The sequence below is a fragment of the Pseudophryne corroboree genome, chromosome 9 (genome assembly GCF_028390025.1).
Source record: "Pseudophryne corroboree isolate aPseCor3 chromosome 9, aPseCor3.hap2, whole genome shotgun sequence".
In the NCBI taxonomy this organism is placed as follows: Eukaryota; Metazoa; Chordata; class Amphibia; order Anura; family Myobatrachidae; genus Pseudophryne; species Pseudophryne corroboree.
In genome coordinates, this window is record NC_086452.1 from 95,811,055 (window position 1) to 95,832,397 (window position 21,343).

General features: G+C 47.5%; 1 protein-coding gene across 1 annotated transcript in view; it reads left to right on the top strand.

The window, feature by feature from the left end:
- Positions 1 to 21,200: 21,200 nt before the first annotated feature.
- PCSK9 (proprotein convertase subtilisin/kexin type 9) overlaps positions 21,201 to 21,343 on the top strand; it is an 82,851-nt gene continuing 82,708 nt past the window's right edge. The window contains exon 1 of the mRNA XM_063939664.1: positions 21,201 to 21,343. The gene's annotated coding sequence lies outside the window, so the exon portion shown is untranslated.

The following is a 21,343-nucleotide window of genomic DNA, read 5'->3' on the forward strand; positions in this document are numbered from 1 at the left end:
TGAGTGTATTTTATTATGTAAGCAGCAAGTTTAGTAAAAATAGTCCACATTCCTGGCCAGGAAATCAAAAACAAAAGAGGAGGAGAATTATCCCCAATATATTGTCCAATCACATGTAGGAACCACTGCGGTGTCTCCTGGCTCCTGGTGCTTTTCCTTTTTAGATGGCAGCCTTATCCGGAGTGCTGATTTCCACGTGTCTCCCACGTGCAGCATGTGGTAGTGGGCCGGCTGTGGTGTTTGTTAGAAGAGTTAATAGGTCCATATGCGTTTCTCCGCCTTTATAAATGCTCAGCGGCTTCCTCAGAGGTCTGCAGCATGCGCGCGGCATCTATCCACCACGGGACACTGCGGCCCGCAGGTGTGACAGCAGGACAGGCCTAGGAAAACTGGACTGTCCCGCCCAAAACAGGACACTTGGGAGGTATGGTGTACCCAGCTTTAGGCTTCTCCGCTTTTCCTCCAGTTTTCATTAATGTTCCTCAATGTATGGAGTCACTTATACCCCTTTCACACCGCACAAATAACCCGGTTTCAACCCAGTATATTGCCAGGTTGACACAGGTCGCTGTGCGGTGTAAAAGGGGCCATGGACGAATTCCCGGGTTGCCTGACTCGGTAATTCAACCCAGGTTATAAAAAGGGTTATTCCCGGGTAAATAACGGGTCAGGCGCAGTGTGAACGGGTTATCCGGGTCCATGCGACCCGATACCCCTTCACTGCATAGGGAGAGGCGGCGCAGAGATTATATCATCTCGCAGCGCTGCCCCCCATGCTAGCTCCATCCTCGCCCCCGAGTCGGGGTTGCGGTGTGTAGGGTCCAATGCCGGGTCCCACCCGGGAATGACCCGTTTCCTATTCCCTGGTGGGACCCAGCATTGTCTTCTGAAAGCGGTATTAATAATTGTGTTGCTATAAGTTAATGTCTGATTCCTCACAGGGGTTAAAATGAAAAGGGTAAGTAATGGAAAGGTAGACTATAACGATTGTTTGTGTTATGTGTGACATTGTGATAGATATGAAATAAGAAATGCCGTTTTGAATGTAGGTCATGTGAATTCTGCTTCTGAAAGAACCGTGATCTGATATGTGATAAGTCAGTCGCTGATTGCTGCTGATTTGTTCTCATCGCCTGTGATTTATCTAATAATAATGTGCATAAATTTAACCCAATTGAAACTGCGTTGTGGGGGCCTCTATGGTTGAATGAACTCCTTTGTCCGGCAAACAAGCAGAGGTGCCCTCACGGGGAGTGTTCTGATGTGAGATAATCTATAAACAGGCCTTCATTAAACATGTGTTCATAATAAACACTGTCCTGGCGGAGACTTGCCCTTCATGCTAGGCTGATTGTGACATTGAAGGTGGAATGACTGGGGTAGGGTTGAGAACATAGGAGAGTTACAAGAGAAATGGCACATCATAAGGTAATCTATAATGGATTGTATTCTTATTATTTGTATTATCAGTAGATAATTATCATCAGTCCGGAGCATGTACTAAGGGGCCCTACACGCTGGGCGAGAATACTACAAGATATGAACGATCTTGTTCATTAATGAACGAGATACCGTTCATATCTTCCAGTGTGGAGGCAACAGCAATGAACGATGCGCAGCCCCGCGCTCTTTCATCGCTGGTGCCCCGTTGCTTGTACATGCAGGCCAATATGGAAGATCTCGTCCACATTTGCCTGCACTGCTATGGAGACGGGTGACGGGGGGAGTGAAGAAATTTCACTCCCCCCGTCACTGCCCCCCACCGCCGGGTCGCCCATCAGCCGTATCTGCCGTCGGGCAGCTCGGCGGCGGATCACTAAGTGTGTAGGGCCCTTACCAGGCAGGGTAGCCCCAAAGTAATATGGCGACTGAGGCTTCATTTGTAACTCTACACCTTTAACCCACAGGTGAGGGGTGTATCAAACCTTCCAGATAAATAAAGGGGAGAAGTTGCCCAAAGCAACCAATCATCTATAAAATGATAGAACTGATGGTTGCTATGGGCAACGACTTCACTTTATCCTTCTTGAAGGTTTGATACACCTCAATCTGAATGGCGTCTCTCATTTGGTATGTTAGGCACCCTAGAGGCGATTTAAGTGGACACTGACAAATTTGACCCATGGGGGGTGAGCTTATAGGACATGCAGAAATACCCAACCTACAAGTACATTTTGCATTTGGATTAACTGCAACACTTTGGAGACCCCGAAAGAAGTTTGGCTATCTTGTAGTTAAGTGCAGTTGGGCGCAGTTTGGGGGCATCACAACATGGTTTGGGTGGAACTGTCCTGCATAAATTTCTCAGATCTATTTCTCGTGAAACTCTAAAAGTACATATCATCAAACTGATGGCAAACGTATAAATTTTACCAGCGGCATGAGTAGACCTCCAACCTTCAAAACGGCCAACGCAGTTTAATAGCTCCACACAAGGACAGACTGGGGCTGTTATTAAGCCTTGGCATTTAAGCGCGAATAGGGGGTGTGGCCATGGCCCATGGGGGCGTGCTGCAAGTCACGGGGGCCTGGCCTCATGGCAGGCCCTTGTCTACGCCGAGAGGCAGAGTTGCTCAGTAAGCCCTGTCTATGAGAGCTGGGCAGTGGAGCAGAGTGCCGGTAGACTGAGCTGCTCAGCCAGCCCCATCTCTGTGTGTGGCCAGACCAGCCCTGCCGGAAGTGGCAGATGGGCATTCCCGCCCTGGTTCCACAGGTGGTACTTATAATTTAGTTTGTGAGTTTGGAGCAAAACTTTGAATCATAGTTGCCTACATGCATATGCTACCACAGAAGCAGCTAACAACTGATGGTGGTGGTGACGAGGGCCTCTCAACATTAGGTCACAAATGGAATCGCTACATATTGGCTCCGCCTCCTCCTCATGGACCCGCGAATTGCAGCAATATGCTCACCATCTTGTTCATTTATTGAAAGTGAGTAGGACGGGGAAGGACCGCTTACTCTTCCAGGAATATTGGGGGGCTCCTCAATAATTCAGGATTCCCAGGATGCTTTGGAGAGTATGTGCTGTAAGTATGGTTTAAATACTTACACAGTGAGTTTCCTGTGGTCTTATATAGATTGCCTCAGAAAATTGTATCCAGCATCCAGGCCAGGACCTTATTCAGCTTCAGTTGCAGTTTTGTTCAAACAGCAAAATTACAACTGCATACGATCACATGCTGGGGGCCACCCAGTATGCTAATTGCCGCCAGCGATGCAATCACAATTCAATTGCGATCACATTGCAGACTCGGCAAAATAGAGGTAGCCCCCTGCCTTTGCAGCGCCACCACGTTTTGTTTTGTGGAGGCCAGGACCCACCGCAATTTTTGTGCCATGCCCCTGCAGTGGCGCGGTGCTGCCCGCGACCGCCCCGCAAAAGCCTCTGCCTGTCAATCAGGCAGAGACGTTCGCATCACTGCAATCATATTTTCTGGGATGCGCACGCGCAGAGCGGGCTCAGTGTGTGCGCAATTGCCCTAAAATTGTCCAAATGCAATGCTTACTGAAGAAGGCCCATAGTACCTGACATTTTTCTAGCTGTTTTCAAAATGAAAAGTGAAATTTGCTTATGGTTACCTCAGATTTATTCACATTAGCCACAGGCCATATGTAATAGACGGCGAGAAGCAGGCTCTGTCAAGAATCCATTGAGTAATTCCATATTGTTAAAGCAACAATCATTTAAAAAGAAAACCCGGTATTGCTCATAAACAATCTGTGATCATTTCTTTTGTAAACGTTAATAACCTATTTATTAGCTACAGTATATAAAATGTAAAGGTGTTTTGTGTTTGTTTTTTTATATAAATGTAATTACTACACCAATTACTCAGTTAAGAATTTTGTAATAACTTTCAGTAAGTAAAAACATAATACAGATCGCCCTCTTATGGCCATAGCTGGTGTTACAATAAGAGTGTTATAACAAGATGTTATAAAAAAACTAATCTAAAACTAATATATTTAAATTTTGTTTTATAAGGCAAATGTACCTACTAAAAAGTAGTTTTTAAAACAACATTCTACAACCCATATTCTTACAGTTGTCCAATAGTTCATTCACAATGGACCCGTGGCTAGCCTTTTTTCTATTCCCCGAAAGCCACGCGCAGCAGCCTTGAAGGAGGACCAAGCAGCAGACTCAATTTCCGTCAATTTAGAGTTAAATATTTAATCCGTAATCAGTTTCCTTATTTAGGAGCCAACAAATATGCCTTCTTTTTGCTTTGCTTAGCTTAACATCAGGAACGTTTCCTTCAGATCACTGAAAGCCTGGTCTTTATCCAGAGAGTTCACCAAAATCTTCATTAGGCCCAACTTAATGTGAAGCGGAGGTAAAATTATTTTATGCGGATCAACCAGTGGAGTGTACTTGACGTTTTTCTCTCCAGCAACATAGGTTTCTCTTTCTGGCCACTTCTTTGTGATATAGTGGTACAGGAGCCAGCAAGCACCATGACATCCAACGCTAAAAGGAGGTTTCTGCCTCAGAACAAGCACATGGAGGAGAATGAGGAACATGAGAAGGGGAATTCTGATGACATAGAGGATGAGGAGTCTGGGCAAAATGCGTACCCCATAGTGCAGGCAGAATGGAGTCTTGCTGAAAGTCTATGTACTAAGCCTTGGAGACAGATAAAGTGTACGGAGATAAAGTGCCAACTGTCTTCCCCTCTGTGTCACCCCTGTCTGTTTGCCCCTCCCCTTTAGAATGTAGGCTCTCACAGACAGGACCCTCTTCCCTCATGTGCCTTTCCTTCTCTTCCTTAAAGTTAAACCATCTTCTACTCCATCCTCACTACTTTGGCACCAAATCACTCGGTTTTCTGCCAACCTAATACTTATTTCAGTGTTGTCTGTCTGTAAGAGGGGTGGCGGCGGTGCGTGTGGTGGTGTCTGCTGCCGTGCAGGTGTAGTTTCGGTACTCACCAGGCGCCGCTCTCTCTCACCTTCAGGTACCGGAACCTTCAACGGACCTGGCAATCTGCAGTCGGATCCGGACACGGCGATTCCCTCTTGAAGCTGACCGACGACCGAGCTGAGGAGAAAATAGTCTACCTTAAGGGGGGTATCAACCCTTCTTCCACCGGAAAAGGGGATACCCCAGGGGTGACGGCGACCTTCACTGGTTGGATGAAAGGTCATCACTGGCACAAAGCCTCAGCCACCCACATTTCACACACTCGCACTCTCGCGCGTAGTGTGATGAAGGGGATTCTCACGTCCGTGAGCAATCCCTATTCCGGCGCTCGGGGACAGACAAGGGACAAACGTACACGGATGCTACTCACCGTCACAAGTCTTGCACTCCGATCTTCTCCACTTACAGGTCCCTGTAAGGAGGTAAAGAGAAAACAGCCGTGCAGGGCCAAGAACTACCCTAGTGTGTGTCCGCTACACTAGCTACATAAACAGAGCCCTCAAACTAGCTCGTGTGGGTGGTGCGACACAACTATGCACAAACTTGAAACAAACAGACACTTTGCCCTGCACGGTAACAACATACATCACAATATCGGATTACAAGATCCCACGGTGCTGTCCCTTTAAATCCCTACCTACCGCTGGAAGGGGGTGGGCGCCACACAGCCTGCCCACCTCCTGTACACTTCCTTCTATGGGGCCCAGGTCAAGCGGTCCTGCCTACCTAAACACCTCAGGGTGGCCTGGGCCTAGTGCCCAGTGCCACCTTTATTCACCTCGGGGGCACTTATTCACTGGGCCTAGCGCCCCCTGACTACACACAGGCCGGAGGCCTGACTTCACCCACGGGCCTAGCGCCCGCCTAACTTGTCACCCGTTGGGTGACCTGGGCCTAGTGCCCAGGGTCACCTTATGCTCCTTTACCAGGGGGCTTTCCTAGGGCCTAATGCCCTCTATAGTTCCCCCAGGCCTAGTGCCTGATGTGCCGCTCGGGCCTAATGCCCGCCTACTGCGCCGGGAGGGGGTGGCTTGGGCCTAATGCCCAAACCACCGAGCCAGATGATGACCCCCCCGCACTCCTATCTGCGCCACAGGCCTAGTGCCTGAACTGTCCCCCGGGCCTAATGCCCGTCCCTGATGGTCTAGGGAGGAAAAGGGGAGGGGGTGAGAGTAGCCTCACTGAGGCCTCACCTGATCCAGGGATCTCCGGCGCCTTCTTCTGCCGCTGACCCGGCCTGGCCAGCGGCGCCGCCTCCGCTCCTCCGCGTCCAGCCGCCGCTGGACATCTCCTTTCCTCTGGAGCTCGACGTCTTCTGGCCTCTTCAACGGCCACAGGACCTTCCACCGCGACGTCCTCTTCTTCCTCGCGCCGCCGGGATCTTCGCCGCTCTTCGGCGCAGCCTCCTCCCTGTTCGGCTCCTGCCCGGCGTCTTCAGCGCTCTTCCGCACGCCCGGCCTCTTCGGCTCCCGCCCGGCGTCTGACGTCAGACGCCGGGGGCGGGGCCTGTGACGCGGCGAGCGCCGATTGGCTCGCCGCGCCCGCTCCTGATTGGCCGGCGCCCCGCGAGCCGCGATTGGCTCGCGGACGGCGACGGATTTCAAATCCCGCCGCCGCTGTAAGTCCGGTGCAGGGAAAAGTCTAATCCCTGCACCGGACACCCGTCGCCGTAACGATGTGCCCTGTAGTACAGGGCACATCTCCACATTGAGATGCAGCTATGTTCATATATCCTGTACTTGTCTATATTGTCTTTAACTGTAAGTCACTATTTTATTGTTCTGCTTATTTGTTTATATACTCTGTAAGTGGGTGCTGCAGATCACTTGTGGCGCCATAAAAATAAAGAATAATAATCATCATAATAAACCAATCAGCTCTTGTCATTTTGAAAACACAGCATGAAACATGGCAGTTAGGAGCTGATTGGCTGGTATTTTATTTCTTTCCACGTTATCTCTCTCAAAGTCTTAATCCATAGACCCCTGAATACTTTAATTTTCAAATGTAAATTTTTCTAAATGTCTTAAAAACCTTACGTGATATCAAATTTCTGATGGTATACTTGTATTCTACACACAAATTTATATAGGAAGTTATATATATCATGTCAGATTTCAAATGGCTGTTGAGTAGTGTTATTAGTGGGTGTGGATCATTGGATCGACAGTGTACATCGACAATGTTTGGGTCGACCACTATAGGTCGACAGTCACTAGGTCGACAAGGTTTGAAGGTCAACAGGGTTTCTAGGTCGACATGTTCTAGGTCGGCAGGTCAAAAGGTCGACATGAGTTTTTCATGTTTATTTGGTGTCGTTTTCTCCGTACAGTGACCGGGAACCCCAATTAGTGCACCGTGTCCCCTCGCATGGCTCGCATGCTTCTGGCAAGGTTACTATTCCTAATCATAGTCCGCCTGGATCGTTAAGTATGAAAAAGTTCATTAAAAAGAAAAAAATTTGAAAAACTCATGTCGACCTTTTGACCTGTCTACCTAGAACATGTCGACCTAGAAACCCTGTCGACCTTGAAAACATGTCCACCTAGTGACTGTCGACCAATAGTGGTCGACCCAAACATTGTCGACCTAGACACTGTCGATCTCAGACCGGATCCTGTTATTAGTACATCCAGGGGATTCATGGCGATAAGAAATTACAATTAGCAGGTCTAAAACCCAATATTTAGTAAATTTGCCCTGGCTAGAACACCTATATAACTTACCAGTATGTTTGTGGACTTTGGGAAGAAACTAGCACACACAAAGTAAATCCATGTATATACACAGGGAGATATAACTTCTGCACAGACTGTTCTGGTTATAATAGAGACCATGGTGTAATTCCTAGCTCCCTGTAACATATATTATAGCCATTATTAAAGAAAGGGATTGATATATCAAGCAGTGAAAAGAGAAGTTGACCAGTGGAGAAGTTGCTCATAGCAACCAATTAGATTTGAGGTAACATTTATCAAATACATTCTATAAAATTATGCTGATTGGTTGCCATGGGCAACTTTTCTGCTGGTCCATGTCTCCAGTTTTCACTCCTTGATACACACCAACCCCATAGTCACTTTTTTTTCTACAGACCTTTGTAATATTAAAGTTTTCAAGCAACTGACAAAGCACAGAAAAAGGGTAAACTCTACTACACTCGTCTCAACAGAATGGGCTCTATTGTACACTAGCCTCCAGATAATTACCTATATTGTACACTAGCATCTGGAGTGTGGGCTCTATTGTACACTAGCCTCCAGATAATGGCCTATATTGTACACTAGCATCTGGAGTGTGGGCTCTATTGTACACTAGCCTCCAGATAATGGCCTATATTGTACACTAATTTCCAGAGTATTTACTTTATTGTATTGTATGGGCTTGTCGTTCTATTGTACACTAGCCACCAGATAATAGGCTATATTGTGCACTAGCCTCTAGAGTAGTAGCTCCAGCTGTTGTGAAACTACACATCCCAGCTCTGCCACAATTTTAGCATCGCTAACAGCAAAACTGGCAGGGCATGCTGGGACTTGTAGTTTCCCAACAGCTGGAGAGCCATAGGTTAGCGAGGCCTGTTCTAGAGTATGGGCTCAAATTATACTAGCCTCCAAGAATTTGCTCTATTGTACACTAGTTCCCAGGCAATGGGCTCTATTGTCTACTGGCCACCAGGGTATGCACTCTAGCTACACTGAATACCAGAGAATGGTCCCAGACTATGTGGAACAGGTGCCCTCCTGTCTACATCCACCTCAAGAGAGGTGATCTGGGAATATTTTGCAGATCCAAGCAGGAAGGAGGTAACTTCAGAGGAAACTATGGTTATAGACCTGATACAAGTCCAGTTCTCAGGCTTTAGGGCCTCTCCTATGTCCCACTCCCAGAGCTAACTTATGTGGATCTGTAATATAAATCTAGGATAGGCCTGACCTAGATTTTGAATGAGAAAACCGTGGTGGGGAGCTGTGTGAATTCTGGGCCTCTGTTCTGTGGAGAAATCCAAAGGGAGGAGGAGACCGACATGGCATTAGGCAGAATTCAATAGAAATCCAAATTCTGAACCTAGGCATAGATTGACACAATACACACTTATATAGGTGACTAGCTAAAAAATAAAATTATAGGTTGAGGACTCCAAGGCCTCCTTTCTTGACATGATTATGGTAGAGATATAACCTCACCCTGGGATGTGGGCAGGTCCGAAGTTATTGAATTTGATGGGACCTCAACTGGAAGCACCTGAAATGCATATAGCATCCTTAGCAGAGCTCTTTTTACCCACAGGGGCTATGACTGTAAATAAGACAGTGAGTGCCATTTCTGCACTTTGGCGATTCCCTTAAACAGTGTCAGATAGCTTACTGAGCAAAAGTGGTTAGATTTTCCTCTGAGGAAAAAAGGCCAAGTACTTGAGAGTATGCTTGCCACCTAAATTTTAAATTCAATGAAAGAATGATGTACCACAGTTTGGTCTGTCCTGGATTAATCTTGAAGTAGTAAACCTCTCTAAAAGAGGCAGCGCCTTGTTCGAGATTAGGTAATGATATAAATGGATTAGCCATAGTAAGGACAATGGGGGTCATTCTGACCCGATCGCACGCTGCAGTTTTTCGCAGTGTAGCGATCAGGTCAGACCTGCGCCGGAGTGCGCTGGCGCATGGCCGCCCATCGCTGCGCTACGATCGCCTCTGCCTGATTGACCGGCAGAGGCGGGAGGGGGCGAAACGGCGGCATTTGGCCGCCGTTTCGTGGGCGTGGTCCGGTCAACGCAGGCGTGGCTGGACCGTGCGGGGACTGGCCCGCAGCGTCTGCGTGACGTCACACGCAGCTGCTGCGGGCCGGGGAGCGTCGAGTAGCTCCCGGCCAGCACGCTAAAGCTGCGCTGGTCGGGAGCTACTCTTGAAGTGTAAAGGCATTGCCGCTGTGCGATGCCTTTGCACTTCTGCGGGGGGTGGGGGGGCACAGACATGCGGGGCGGACTAGCCCTGTGCTGGGCGTCCCCCCGCATGTCTGAGTTCATGATCGTAGCTGTGCTAATTTTAGCACAGCTACGATCAACTTGGAATGACCCCGAATGTCATCCATGGATATCGCAATTTTACATTCAGAAGGCCCAACCTTTATTCTTGGTATGTCCAGATTGTTCCAGGCGAATATCTCTATCTTTAATGCAAAAATAGGCAATGGACAATCTTGTTATATTACTTGTCTACTTTTCATACCTCCCTTCAGAAGTGAAGTAAATGAACTGGGTGGTGCAAGTCATGATGATGCCCCTTATATTGTCAGGTACCTGTTTACACAATGGCTCGCCTCATGCAGAGTTGGATTTATAACATGTTTTCAGTGTAATAATGCGTTTCTATGCTGCACAAGTGGTCAAAAGATGGCTTTAGTTGCAACTTACACTTGCAATTCCTTAGGACTCGAAAATTAGATGTGTAATACCCTGAAGGCAAGAACCTGTAGATGGACAGAAGATTGGACAGAAGATGCAAATTTCAGGCTATCCCGGCGCGCCAACTGCAGAAGAAAATAGCCTCAGGCAGGCTGGCAGCTTGTGGCCCTTTCCAAACCTTGCTGCCTTAAGGGCCCCATACACAAGGACAATAATGCCGATTTCATCCGATTTCGGGCATTCGGCCTGATATAGCGGATGAAATCGGGCATTTTGGAGGTGTTTCCGATCCGATGTGCGTTCTCGTGAGCATTGGATCGGATCCTCCAGATTGAATGTGCTGCACATTCAATCATGTCCGACCCTGAAGGCATGGCTGGGATCGCCCAGGATCGCCCAAGATATATCCTATGCAAAAGGACAGCATTCAATGTATCTTGACTCCTTGATCCTGCCCCCTGGGAGATTGCCGGGGTGATCGCCTGCGACATGTCAGACGGACATGTTGCGTAACTGTATGGGGCCCTTTAGTTCACCGCTGACTCCACCTCGGACCACTGACACTCCAACACATTGCTCCTGGCCGTACATGAACCTCTGCTCTCTGCACCTACTCCCTGGATTTATCCTTGTACTGCATCGGGAAGGGTCTTCTCTGAAAAGACTGTAGATTGGTGGAACCCTCCTATGCTGGACCCGACTCGCAGATCCCTGGGTGCTGAGTTGCACTTCCCTCCTCAGGTACTAACATTGTCTGTCACCCACTCTTCCTTTTACTAGCACACTCTTCTTTTACATATTTCTTCTCTTTCCCACATCTTTTTTCCTACCTGGCTTGTGTGTTATCCTCACCTCCCCAGTTCCTTCTTACCTCCCCAGTGCATCCTTTATTTATTTCCCTTTATTTTTGATCCTTGCTTTCCTCACACTGTACGTGAGTTCCACACTATTGTACTGCCTGATTGTTGACTGAACATTGCTTTGGGAAGTGACACTCTCTGGACATCCACACACACACACACACACACACACACACACACACACACACACACACACACACACACACACACACACACACACACACACACACGGGATGCCTTTGTTATTCCCTCCTTGTATGTGGACTGTACACCTCACTTGTCACTGTTCTGTGTCCATGGCATTGCAGATGCAAACTGCCAGCCCCAGTGAGCGTGTCATGTCACGCGATGCATGTTGTGACATCAAATTCCAGCGACACACGCAGGGGGGTTGGGGCCGCGTTACTGCCACTGGGGATCCCGGTGGCCAGCATACCGACCCCGGGATCTCAGCGGCGTAATGCCGATGGGGAGGGGCGCAACAAGCCCCTTGCGCAGTGTCTGACTGGGTCATGAAGGGCCCACCGGGGGGATGCTGTTGTGGGGACCCATGCTTAAGGGTGTGGCCAGGCTCCAGTGGAAGCATGGCCAGCCACCACAGAGGTTTGGCTAACCATTACAGAGTACATGTTCTGTGCCCCTTGTTAAATGTGTAAAAAAAAAAAAAATTCTTGTGAAGTATAATGTAACATATGTATAATGCATAATTCAAGTGCACTAGGATAGAGTCTGGAACCTGATCCCTAGAGGAGGAGGAGGGCCAACAGGCAGTAGGGCCTACCGGTGGTTTCCCCTGTTCCCCTGTGGGCCAGTCTGACCCTGCCCTTGCGGGCTCGGTGGTGACCTGCGCTCGCCACAGGTACAATTCCCACTCTATGGTTGTCGTGGACACCCACGAGTGGGAATAGTCCCTTCTAATCGGCATGCCGACTGTAGGGACTGTGAGGGGGGCAGGATGCAGCCGTCAGTCTCGTGACCACCGGCCACATAACTGCATCCCACACAGGGTAGGGATGTGTGGGTACAGTGGTCAAGGTGGGGGTGTGGGTGTGACATCAAAGAAGGGTCCCCAGAGATGTCAGTATAGCGGGCCCCAAGATTTCTGTTGCCGGCCCTGCATGTACTGTAGCATTTTGAGTTTGACACTGAGATTACTATGGTGGGACAGAGGAAACGTGTTCCTTATTGGCTTAAATGCTATGAACTTAGCACATACTCAGTTTAGAAAGCAACAGTTGGCTGGTCAGGAAATTGTGTTGATGTTTGACACTCCCCATTAAGGCATGTTTATCATCAATGACTTAGCTCAAGTCAGGATTTTGCAATTCATAATTGAAGTGAAGACAGCAGAAAGTACATTAGCACACTGTGAAAGGGAGTCAGGCAGGCACGATCTTGCCTTGATCCCACATACAAGTACTAAAGTTGCATAGCAGCCTAAAAGCTAAATCTGTGCCTGATTCATGTTTGTAAGTAAAGCAAAAAACACACACTTAGCTTTGTGTCTGGAACAAACCATGTTTCCATGCAAGGGGAGCAAATCCTATGTAATATAAGGCTAACGCAGGGGAAATTGTTTTACACAAAGGCGGTCACTTCAAGTGTTGCTCCATTTGCGTCCAGGCGCACACAGCTGCCGGTGCTGACATTACTGTTATGTTGTTCCGTCATTTTGACAGGCTGGTAACTAGTAAATTTAGATTTTTTTTCTGTGCAGGGTAAATACTGGCTGCTCTTTCATGTAGCCCACGAATGTTAGACGACTTTATTTTTGCACTGCAATATAGATTTCAGTTTGAACACACCCCAACCAAATGTAACCCTCTCTGCACATGTTACATCTGCCCCACTTGCAGCGCAACATGGTTTTGCCCAGTTGTTTGCTTATTTGCTTTTCTTCTTACTGTATGTTCCTACACTTGGGAGCCGGAAACTCTCTCCTCACTCAATACTGCATATGTGATATTGTAGGGCAAAAACTATTTGTTCATTGCCCGTCCTTTATTAATGGTTTGTTACTTGGGAAATGTGCATTCAATTCATATGCATTAATTTCATACTGTGAGTACAGTGTCTTCATTGTTCAAAAGTAGGATTGCATAGCATTTTCCTCCATAGAACATTGGACCTGATTATGAGTCAGATGCAAGTGGATGCGGACAGATATTGTGGATATTTGCATACTCTGCATACGCCATAGAAACTGCCAGCCGCTTATGTGCCAGGAAAGGCACGCTCACACAAATGGAGATTGCATTGACATGGGTGGTAACTAGGTGGCGGCTATGTGGATCTGCAGATTTGCTCCATTTCATTGGAGTGTCATGAGAGTGTCGTGGTTGTGTAGGCTGCCTTCCATGCTCGATCGCAGTGTGTGGATGGTGACTGAATGCTTCTTTCAGAAGGGTATTTTGCAGACAGCATTGGATGGGTGCAAGTACCTACTGTACACTAATGCTGACTGTTGTACACGTAAAAACAGTGGTCTGGGTAGGCTTCCACATGTAGACACATGGATCTTTGGCATATATGGGCAGATTCCATTAGGAAGGAAGATAGCTGTCATGGCCACATGAAAAGGCAACCCCCCCCCCCCCCCCCCCGACCATGTGACATCCTGAGAGGGGGTGGGCCGCTGGCATGAGAATGTGTACAGCTTCCCAGACACTCCTGGCTGGTCTATACACTGCAGGGTGCATTGCTGGACCTCCAAGCAGCACTGTAGCAGTGCTAGTGGTCGGCAAACTGCTTGCCACATGCGGGGATCATGGGGCAGCGATGGTATCGCCCATAGGAAAACGCAGGGAGGGCCCCCATCCTCATGGCAAGTGGCTCAAATGATGTCAATAGTAGCAATAGTATATAATACAATTACATAAGTTTATGCAGGTGTGTGTGTGTGTGTGTGCAATAGTATAATACAATTACATAAGTTTATGCAGGTGTGTGTGTGTGTGTGTGTGCAATAGTATAATACAATTACATAAGTTTATGCAGGTGTGTGTGTGTGTGTGTGTGTGTGTGTGTGTGTGTGCAATAGTATAATACAATTACATAAGTTTATGCAGGTGTGTGTGTGTGTGTGTGTGTGTGTGTGCAATAGTATAATACAATTACATAAGTTTATGCAGGTGTGTGTGTGTGTGTGTGTGTGCAATAGTATAATACAATTACATAAGTTTATGCAGGTGTGTGTGTGTGTGTGCGCAATAGTATATAATACAATTACATAAGTTTATGCAGGGGTGTGTGTGTGTGTGTGTGTGTGTGTGTGTGTGTGTGTGTGTGTGTGTGTGTGTGTGTGTGCGCCTCAATCAGTGCACTGGACCAGAGAGTAGCTACCAGGAAGTAGAGACAGGAGCCTTACCATGAGGTGGGAGAATGTGTGCTTAGAAAGTGCAGCACTGATCCTATTATGTTTGTGTATTTATTTATTTATTATAGTATGTTTAACCTTTTTCTGCCCACTTATCTTATTTATATTATTTGAATATGTTTAATACAGACCATCTATAGTGTTAAATATTAATTCTATATTCCATGGTCCGCGAAGTGGGAGATTGTGGATTGCATTCGGAATCCCCCCTGTAGAAATCCTGCGTTTACCACTGCCGCCCTCAGGCCCCTGTGCACGACACTGCTCACACACCTTTCCCTATGTGAAAAAGCGACCGCAGATGCATCCGACTCAAAATCAGAGCAATTATGTTTTATAATTGTGCTTTTTATTGCTACGAATTTTGCTTTTATATCTGATGTCACTTGAAGCCTTTATGCTATTGTGTTATCATTAGAATGGTGGCATATTGCGGCAAACCAAACGTGAAAAAAAATAAGAATTTACTTACCGATAATTCTATTTCTCGTAGTCCGTAGTGGATGCTGGGGACTCCGTCAGGACCATGGGGAATAGCGGGCTCCGCAGGAGACAGGGCACATCTAAAAAGCTTTTTAGGTCACATGGTGTGTACTGGCTCCTCCCCCTATGACCCTCCTCCAAGCCTCAGTTAGGATACTGTGCCCGGACGAGCGTACACAATAAGGAAGGATTTTGAATCCCGGGTAAGACTCATACCAGCCACACCAATCACACCGTACAACTTGTGATCTGAACCCAGTTAACAGTATGATAACACAAACGAAGTAGCCTCCGAAAAGATGGCTCACAACAACAGTAATAACCCGATTTTTGTAACAATAACTATATACAAGTATTGCAGACAATCCGCACTTGGGATGGGCGCCCAGCATCCACTACGGACTACGAGAAATAGAATTATCGGTAAGTAAATTCTTATTTTCTCTAACGTCCTAGTGGATGCTGGGGACTCCGTCAGGACCATGGGGATTATACCAAAGCTCCCAAACGGGCGGGAGAGTGCGGATGACTCTGCAGCACCGAATGAGAGAACTCCAGGTCCTCCTTAGCCAGAATATCAAAATTTGTAAAATTTTACAAACGTGTTCTCCCCTGACCACGTAGCTGCTCGGCAAAGTTGTAAAGCCGAGACTCCTCGGGCAGCCGCCCAGGATGAGCCCACCTTCCTTGTGGAATGGGCATCTACATATTTCGTCTGTGGCAGGCCTGTCACAGAATGTGCAAGCTGAATTGTACTACAAATCCAGCGTGCAATAGACTGCTTAGAAGCATGAGCACCCAGCTTGTTGGGTGTATACAGTATAAACAGCAAGTCAGACTTTCTGACTCCAGCCGTCCTAACTATATATATATATATATATATATATTTTTTTAGGGCCCTGACCACGTCTAGTAACTTGGAGTCCTCCAAGTCCCTAGTAGCCGCAGGCACCACAAGAGGTTGTTTCAGGTGAAAACGCTGACACCCCTTTATGAAGAAACTGGAGACGAGTCCCAGTTCTGTCCTGTTCAAATGGAAAATTTTAATATGGGCTTTTGTAAGACAAAGCCGCCCATTCTGACAATCGCCTGGCCGAGGCCAGGGCTAACAACATGGTCACTTCCCATGTGAGATATTTGTCAACAGCATGGTCACTTTCCATGTGAGATATTTCAAATCCACAGATTTGAGCGGTTCAAACCAATATGATTTTAAGAAATCCCAACACTATGTTGAGATCTCACGGTGCCCCTAGGGGCACAAAAAATCTGTATATGCAATACATCCTTTACAATCTGGACTTCAGGAACTGAAGTCAATTCTTTCTGGAAGAAAATCTACAGGGCCGAAATTTAAATGTTAATGAACCCCAGTTTGAGGTCCAAAACACTCCTGTTTTCAGGAAGTGTAGAAATCGACCTAGTTGAATTTCCGTCGTGGAGCCTTCCTGGCCTCACCCACGCAACATATTTTCACCACATGTGGTGATGACGTTGTGCGGTCACCTCCTTCCTGGCTTTGACCAGGGTAGGTATGACCTCTTATGGAATGCCTTTTCCCTTCAGGAACCGGCATTCAACCGCCATGCCGTCAAACGCAGCCGCGGTAAGTCTTGGAATAGACATGGTACTTGCTGAATCAAGTCCCTCTCAGCTCCCCAGGCCCTTAGTCCTCTGTGAGCATTTCTTGAAGTTCCGGGTACCAAGTCCCTCTTGGCCAATCCGGAGCCACTAGTATAGTTCATACTCCTCTATGTCTTATAATTCTCAATACCCTGGTTATGAGAAACAGAGGAGGGAACACATACACAGACTGGTACACCCACGGTGTTACCAGAACATCCACAGCTATCGCCTGAAGGTCTCATGACCTGGCGGAATACCTGTCCCGTTTTTTGTTCGGGCGGGACGCCATCATGTCCACCTTTGGTCTTTGCCAACGGTCCACAATCATGTTGAAGAACTTCCCTATGAAGTTTCCACTCTCCCGGGTGGAGGTCATGCCTGCTGAGGAAGTCTGCTTCCCAGTCGTCCACTCCCGGAAAGAACACTGCTGACAGTGCTATCACATGATTTTCCGCCTAGCGAAAAATCCTTGCAGTTTTCACTGCCCTCCTGCTTCTTGTGCCGCCCTTCTGTTTACGTGGGCGACTGCCGTGATGTTATCCCACTGGATCAATACCGGCTGACCTTGAAGCAGAGGTCTAGCTAAGTTTAGAGCATTATAAATTTGCTCTAAGCTTATTTATGCGGAGAGAATTCTCCAGACTTAATCACACTTCCCTGGAAATTTTTTCCCTGTGTGACTGTTCCCCAGCCTCTCAGGCTGGCCTCCGTGGTCACCGGCATCCAATCCTGAATGCCGAATCTGCGGCCCTCTAGAAGATGAGCACTCTGTAATCACCACAGGAGAGACACCCTTTTCCTTGGATATAGGGTTATCCGCTGATGCATCTGAGGATGCGATCCGGACCATTTGTCCAGCAGATCCCACTGAAGAGTTCTTGCGGGAAATCTGCCGAATGGAATTGCTTCGTAATAAGCCACCATTTTTACCAGGACTCTTGTGCAATGATGCACTGACACTTTTCCTGGTTTTAGGAGGATCCCGATTAGCTCGGATAACTCCCTGGTTTTCTCCACTGGGAGAAACACGTTTTTCTGGACTGTGTCCAGAATCTTCCCTAGGAACAGTAGACGTGTCGTCGGAAAAAGCTGCGATTTTGGAATATTTAGAATCCACTCGTGCTGTCGTAGAACTACTTAAGATAGTGCTACTCCGACCTCCAACTGTTCTCTGGACCTTGCCCTTATCAGGAAAGCGTCCATGTTTCTTTTAAGAAAAATCATCATTCCGGCCATTACCTTGGTAAAGACCCGGGGCGCCGTGGACAATCCAAACGGCAGCGTCTGAACTGATAGTGACAGTTCTGTACCAGGAACCTGAAGTACCCTTGGTGAGAAGGGCAAATTTGGACCTGTAGGTAAACGTCCCTGATATCCAGTGACATCATATCGTCCCCTTCTTCCTGGTTCGCTATCACTGCTCCGAGTGACTCCATCTTGATTTGAACGCTTGTATGTAAGTGTTCAAATATTTCAGATCTCACCGAGCCGGTTGGCTTCAGTACCACAATATAGTGTGGAATACTACCCCCTTCCTTGTTGTAAGAAGGGTACTTTGATTATCACCTGCTGGGAATACAGCCTGTGAATTGTGTGAGGGGGAGACGTCTCGAATTTCCAATGTACACCTGGGATATTACATGTAGGATCCCGGAGTTCCCTTGCGAGTGTTGCTGAAACTCTTGAGATGACCCCCTACCGCACCTGAGTCCGCTTGTACGGCCCCAGCGTTATGCTGCGGACTTGGCAGAAGCCGTGAGGAGCTTCTGTTCCTGGGAATGAGCTGCTTGCTGCAGTCTTCTTCCCTTTCCTCTCCCCCTGGGCAGATATGACTGGCCTTCGCCCGCCTGCCCGTATGGGGACGAAAGGACTGAGACTGAAAAGACTGTGTCCTTTTCTGCCAATATGTGACTCGGGGTAACAAAAGGTGGATTTTTCAGCTGTTGCCATGGCCACCAGGTCCAATGGACCGCCCCTTTATACGGCAATACTTCCATATGCCGTCTGGAATCTGCCTCACCTGACCACTGTCGTGTCTTCGTCTGGCAGATATGTACATCACATTTACTCTTGATGCCAGAATGCAAATATGCCTCTGCGCATCACACATATATAGAAATGCATCCTTAAAATGCTCTATAGACAATAAAATCCTGTCCCTGTCAAGGGTATCAAAATTTTCAGTCAGGAAATCCGACCAAGCCCCCTCAGCGCTGCACATCCAGGCTGAGGCGATTGCTGGTCGTAGTATAACACCAGTATGTGTGTATATACTGTTATGATATTTTCCAGCTTCCTATCAGCTGGCTCCTTGAGGGCGGCCGTATCTGGAAACGGTAACGCCATGTTTTTTATAAGCGTGTGAGCGCCTTGTCTACCCTAAGGTGTGTTTTCCAACTCGCCCTTACTACTGGCGGGAAAAAGGGTATACCGCCCATAACTTTCTGTCGGAGGAACCCCACGTATCATCACACACTTCATTTAATTTATCTGATTCAGGCAAAACTACAAGTAGTTTATTCCCACCCTACAAAATACCCTTATTTGTGGTACTTGTGGTATCAGAAATACGTAACACCTCCTTCATTGCCCTTAACATGTAACTTGTGGCCCTAAAGGAAAAATACGTTTGTTTCTTCACCGTCGACACTGGGGTCAGTGTCCGTGTCAGTGTCTGTCGACCGACTGAGGTAAATGGGCGTTTTTACAAGCCCCTGACGGTGTCTGAGACGCCTGGACCGATACTAATTTGTCCGCCGGCTGTCTCATGTCGTCAACCGGCTTGCAGCGTGTTGACATTATCACGTAATTCCATAAGTAAGCCATCCATTCTGGTGTCGACTCCCTAGAGAGTGACATCACCATTACAGGCAATTTTCTCCGTCTCCTCACCAACATTTTCCTCATACATGTCGACACACACGTACCGACCTACAGCACACACATACAGGGAATGCTCTGATAGAGGACAGGACCCACTAGCCCTTTGGGGAGACAGAGGGAGAGTTTGCCAGCACACACCAAAAGCGCCATAATGTATATAACAACCCTAGAAGGTGTTGTTTCTATATATGGGCTCTTAATATATAATTATATCGCCAATTTATGCCCCCCTTCTCTTTAACCCTGTTTCTGTAGTGCAGGGGAGAGTGGGAGCCTTCCTCACCAGCGGAGCTGGTCAGGAAAATGGCGCTGAGTGCTGAGGAGAATAAGCTCCGCCCCTTTCACGGCGGGCTTTTCTCCCGGTTATTAGGAAAACTGGCCTGGGTTAAATACATACATATAGCCTTAATGGCTATATGTGATGTATTTATTTGCCAAATAGGTATTTATATTGCTGCCCAGGGCGCCCCCAGTAGCGCCCTGCACCCTCCGTGACCGTGTCAGTGAGCCGTGTAGCAACAATGGCGCACAGCTGCAGTGCTGTGCGCTACCTCTCTGAAGACTGTGAAGTCTTCTGCCGCCTGTTTCCGGACCTCCGTTCCGCCGTCTTTCTTCAGCGTCTGTAAGGGGGATCGGCGGCGCGGCTCCGGGACGAACCCCAGGCTGACCTGTGTTCCGACTCCCTCTGGAGCTCAGTGTCCAGTAGCCTAAAACTTCAATCCTCCTGCACGCAGGTGAGTTGCAAGTCTCTCCCCTAAGTCCCTCGTTGCAGTGATCCTGTCGCCAGCAGGAATCACTGATTAGAAACCTAAAAAAAAAAAAACTTTACTAAACAGCTCCTTAAGAGAGCCATCCAGTTTGCACCCTTCTCGGACGGGCACAAAAACCTAACTGAGGCTTGGAGGGGGGTCATGGGGGGAGGAGCCAGTACACACCATGTGACCTAAAAAGCTTTTTAGATGTGCCCTGTCTCCTGCGGAGCCCGCTATTCCCCATGGTCCTGACGGAGTCCCCAGCATCCACTAGGACGTTAGAGAAATAATATTATGCTTCTTTGCAATTCTCCGGCAAAAAAAAAAAAAATCAGGTAGGTCAGTGATAATTTTTTTTTTTTTTTTAATAGTGGAATCATGACATTTATTTACTTACTTATTTTAAATGTGTACTTACTCTGTGCAATGGCACTGTAAGGTGTAAACATTGCAGCAGATGAAGATAAACACGAGGACACAAAAAGTGACAAGTAGAAAGGAAATGTCACAACATGGTTAATACATAAACCATCAAGCACTGAACATTGGTAGAGACTTGGAGATCAAACGCGAACATTTAAAAATTAGCTTCGGAGGATATGCAAAATGATTCCTAAAATAGCACAAATGAAGAGCAATGGGCAAAGCAGATAATTAGAAATTGAATCAAAAGACGGGGCAGGGATGAGAGACGTATTGCTTGCAGTGCCCAGTACAGGGGAAGAAGCACACTGGTGTAAGAGGGTGGAGGTCCTGTGTGTGGGAGGCAGCTGTTCCATGCATCTGGGCTGTGTCTGTACATGATTTGGGTGGGAGTGGAGGGGCACTGCATGCAAAGTCCTGTGTCTGTTTGTCAGAGGGGGTGGCATGACATGCTACACAAAAAAAAGCTTTCTCGTTTGTAATTTGACTCTAGGAATGAGTTTCAGCAAACCCAGGTAATCAGTAACCAGACTGGATCATCCGATGAGACAAGAAGTGGTGTGATTTTGCTCCTCCCCATCCAAATCCGGGCTGCGTTCTGCAAACTTT